Source organism: Electrophorus electricus, unplaced genomic scaffold, assembly GCF_041902795.1.
Source record: "Electrophorus electricus isolate QZ-2024a unplaced genomic scaffold, ASM4190279v1 Scaffold125, whole genome shotgun sequence".
Classification (NCBI taxonomy): Eukaryota; Metazoa; Chordata; class Actinopteri; order Gymnotiformes; family Gymnotidae; genus Electrophorus; species Electrophorus electricus.
In genome coordinates, this window is record NW_027658407.1 from 164,636 (window position 1) to 169,592 (window position 4,957).

General features: G+C 38.0%; 1 long non-coding RNA gene across 2 annotated transcripts; it reads right to left on the bottom strand.

The window, feature by feature from the left end:
• Positions 1-258: 258 nt before the first annotated feature.
• LOC145654140 (uncharacterized) lies at positions 259-3,765 on the bottom strand. Of its 2 annotated transcripts, none has more exons than XR_014120367.1 (4): positions 3,616-3,765; positions 3,198-3,279; positions 810-873; positions 259-696 (listed from the first exon to the last, which is right to left on the bottom strand). It is a non-coding gene; the product is annotated as an uncharacterized LOC145654140 (long non-coding RNA). The 2 variants fall into 2 exon arrangements; XR_014120366.1 differs by having other exon boundaries at positions 810-973.
• Positions 3,766-4,957: the final 1,192 nt, after the last annotated feature.

The window sequence follows — 4,957 nt, forward strand, 5'->3', positions numbered from 1 at the left end:
AGGTGAACTCCACATTTTACACCAGGCCAGAAGTGGGTGAGGTCCTCTACCAGGACCTGGAGAGGCTAACGTCAGCCCGTCAGTGTGCCTCCAAGGTCGAAGCTTCCCAGCACCAGTATGACCTGAGCTGCCACAAACCGCTGCTCATCAGGAGGGCGACCTTACATAAGGTAGAGAGCAGAGCTGCGCGCCCAGCTCCGCCTGCCCCCTCCCTGGTGCCACGTCGCAACCGTGTGCCCCGGCCATGCAAGACTGAGGATAAAAACAAGAGGCAGGACAAGTGCCAGGATGGCCAGGCTGCCTCTACTTCCCCTGGAGCCAAAGAAACATCTGTCGTGAAGATTTATTTCTCTCTGTTGTTAACAGGGAGAAGGAACTGTGGGCTTGACCAGTTGGGACAACAGACAGGTGAGCATAGGGGACCTCGCATCAATGGTTTAAAAAAAATGACTTCTTTTGACATTTATTTCACCATCGAATACTAGAGTATTGAGTCAGATTTGTTTTATTTGTCTGTTGTGTCTCAGCACCTGCACCAGTGCATGTGAAATGAATGGACTTCACCTGCTCTGTAGATGACCACGGTCAGTTGCCTACAGCCTTTGTAAGCAACAGAAACATTCAGGGCCATGTTTGCACATTTGCTCTCCAACCTGAGATTGTCTTACATCCAGCATTCCTGACACTTATTACTTCCTGAGAAAAAAAAAAAAAAAATTTAAATAAATGCAATTTTAAATGTATGCAGAGATGTTTTTCTGTGATATTTCTGTTTCAGTTATCTTGAGTGTGTGTAAAAATGGGTGTACGTTTGTTATCTTTCTTCAAAACTGTTTCCTCTCCAACATACATATACTTGTGTTCTTCTTTCTACTGGACAAATACAACACACATTACATTTACTTTGACTTAAAGCACAAAGTTACACATCTGACTCTTGGTCTCTTCTGATTCAGCAAACACCAGTTCTCTTCTGCTGGTTGATAATCAAGGAAAGAAAAACTTTATCAGATATGTAATGAGTTATGTTTTACAAAGTCACAAATGACACCAAACATAATTACCCAAAGCTGATTTTAAAGACTGCATAGACCTATAGAACATTATGTAAATGACCACATTACTTAAAATAAGTAATACAATTAGAAAAGAAGTAAGTTATAGATAACTGTCTCTAAGCCCCATTAACCACATTAATATTTTAATACTGGTTTTTGAAAAAGGGAAAAAAAAAATAGTACACTAGAAATTGCCAAATCTTGCAGCTGTGAAAGTCAAAGGCTGTCACTCTTTGGTGGTAGTGGAACTGATTTGGCATTATGGGAAAATTCATAGATATAGTAATCATATGTTCTCTGTATGAGTGAGCATTTAAACCCCATTAAAAGTAGGACTTCAATATAAATATATTTTAAAAAAAAACTGGCACAGTAGAGTTTTTTCAAATTTGATCTGATAAGCAAGTGCCTTCAATCTTTTTTTTTTTTTTTCAGTCTGATTTTTCAGCACTGGAGATATGTACAATATTGCACTAGTGCTAAGTGCTGTTTTAGCTGGCAGTCAAGCTGTATGATAAACCTCTGAGAAGCACTCTATAGGAAAATCATTTTGAGCAGTGCTTATTAAGCTACTTTAACATATTTTTAATAGTGTTGATGCAATATCCATTCAAAGTATACATACCAGCAATGTGTACTTTCATGCAGCAGCACATCTTCATACACTATACACATTTTATATATATAACATCAGTATTCTGAGCTCATGGTTCAAACTTTGTGAATGTTTTGCTTTTAATCAAATACACTTCATTTTGTATTTTTGTAGTAAAAGTACATGTCTAATCCAAAGCTCTTCAAAAAACAGTTAGTCTGCATTTCTCTATGCTTAGAGAGCGTTAGTTTGAAGTGAGCAACCAAATGCCGCAATATCGTGCATATAGGCGCATTCAATTTGAATCTCGGCGACTTGACCATGAAGCGCTAACGCGCGGATAGCTTCACCGACGTCAACAGAGACCACTAGTTAGTTTGTGCAGTACTCATTCAGACTCTTCCTACGTACCCTAAATACTTGAATAAGGAAGTACACAGTGTAACTGTACATACTCTGTTCTGTTTTTGGTGGGCTTTCTTGTGACGTTCAGCTTTATGCTGAAACAAAAGACAATGCCAAAAAATATTACACAACAATCTTTCATCCATTCAATAACTTACCGACAAAGGAGTAAACCAAACATGTAAAATGGTTCAATACTTGTACTGACTCTGCCTCACAGTTATTATTCAACTGAACGTTGGTACAATACTAGTCTGACACTGTTAGTTGAACTAACACACGATCGTATAAAATCACTGTCTTAGCCAGTTCAAAACACGTAGCCGAGTTGGACGTGTAAACACGTTCTGTCAGATCTACTGGTTCACAGTCCGAATTGCAGCCAAGATCTCCGTTTAACGAGTCACGACCAAGACATTCACGCGCTTTAATCAATCACGACCAAAACATTCAGGCGCTTTAATCAATCACGATCAAGACATTCACGCGCTTTAATCAATCACGACCAAGACATTCACGCGCTTTAACGAAGCACGACCAAGACATTCACGCGCTTTAACGAAGCACGACCAAGACATTCACGCGCTTTAACGAAGCACGACCAAGACATTCACGCTTTAGCTCGGAATGCGCCTATAAGCGAAACATTACAGTATTTTCTCGCTTAATGTTCTCAAAAGAGAAACAGTCATTCATGTTTTTAAGAGCTTTGGTGTAGACAGGCACCTTTACTAACTTTATAAGTACAAAATATGGTTTATTAAAATGAGCAAATAATGCATAAAGTTTAAACCGTAATGTTACAGCACTAAAACAAACTCAAAAACGTGGGTGTAGTGAACAGTATCAGTCCAAAGTGGAAAAGAAGACAGAGGCAGGAAAAATGTGTTCTGTAAGTGCATAGTGGGTCACAGACTAACTCAATCACTGTCATACAAAGAAACAGTGTCGAAATATCACTTAATAATATTACTAATAAATATTATAAATATTACTTCTTTAGTTACACTGACATGCACACTATTGGTACAATACTAACCTCACACTGTCAGTCTAATTACGACATGATCGTGTAAACAGCACGGTCTTAGCCTGATAAAACAACTAGTCTACATCTAGTTGGACACCTAAACACTTACTGTTAGATCTACTGGCTCACAGTCCGAGACATTTGTGACACTTCCTGCAGTACGACGCCTGTTCTATTTGCGCAGTTTGTTTCTGCGTAGAGGACAAAATATAAATATATTAAGTATATAGTGCGTTTATTAGTACTTTTTATACAGTTCATGTAAACATATTGATTCGGACCAATTTCTCAGATGAGCCTAGAACGACTTTAGTTTGGTTATTCTGAATCAGACGACCTCAGTTCTATTGCTGTATTTCGCGTAAACGAAGACACCTACTGCAACAGAATAGCGGCTAAAAGCTTTACGTTTTCAGACATTAACCTTGTTAATATTCAATTCTGTTAATATTAAATTTAAGAACTTGTTCTTTGAGTAGTACAAGTTCATATAATTCATGATTGACAGCTCAGATTCAGATACTCACCGGCTTTCTTTTCTAAAGATATTTGCATTGCGCTTCTTAAAATGGAGCACAAAAATTTCACTTTCGCGTTAAACCGGACTGAACCGGTTTTGTCAAGGATAATTGTTTTTTAGGGGCCGGACTGCTGTGACCAGTCACAACACTTTATCCAACCTTCTGCGGGAGAGAGAAATCAGAGCTACAGTATAGAACTGTATTTAAATAACACAGAATAGCGTAGAACAGTGACAGTAAATTACCAGTAGATTTTGACTGTGGGAGAATTTTGTTTGTCATGGAGCTTATACAGCACAGCTGTTCTGAGCAGACGTTTACTTAGGTTTTCACACACACACTCACACACACACACACACACAAACACACACACACACACACACACACACACACACACACACACACACAGAGAGAGAGAGAGAGACAGGTTATTAGTTTGTGTGTAATACCTATTCTGTGCTCACAAACTCTATATAAAATGACTATTTATTGTCATTAAGTTTCGTTTCTAGCATACACTCCCCTGATATGACAGTTCAAACCATTTTGAGTGTTTGAATAAACCATTTTCAAATGGTATCTTGGGTCTCTCCTCTGCTGATCGCCATGTCCAGTTCACATGCCCAGTGATGTAGTGGTTTAAGACAGTATGTGAACGTTTAGTTTGTGCCCAGACATGTATCTGAGAAGAAGACGAGCTAAAAGACGTTAATCAGGCAGATCTGTTTACTAGTAGGTAACATCTAAGGTCAAGGTTATGATGGAGCTGTAGACATAAGTGAATGTTTTAAGGGACTTCAGACAAAAATTCTGAATAAAAGGTCAAAACACCACAAGGGACATAATCTGCATTAATCTGGTGTTGGCAAAAGTGCAAAATCAAACATCTGTTTTGTTAAAAAAAAATTTCACACAGTATTGACGTGTAACTCGCAGCATTCACGGATCTCCTTTGCTCGCATGCAAAATGTACATGTGCTCACTCATATTTGCTCTGCTCTCGCTTACATTTACTTTGCTCTGCTACAAAACTGCTTGCACGTGTTTAGATATATCCTGCTCTTACACAAACTTGCTCTTCTGCACACACAAACACATACTGTACTCTCGCGAATGTTTTTGTGTTCTTGCGCACAAGAACACAATTCTTTAATTTCATTATTATTAACTGTGAATGAAAAGGAAAGTCATTCATGATCATGATACAAATGTTATTATAAAACAGTTAGAACTTTAAAATAATTGCGGCACTTTCATATACATAATATTATGTGCCATTTCACAAAACAAATATGAATGTATTTAACACATATTGTTCTTATACTGTATAATATGTATGACTCGGGAA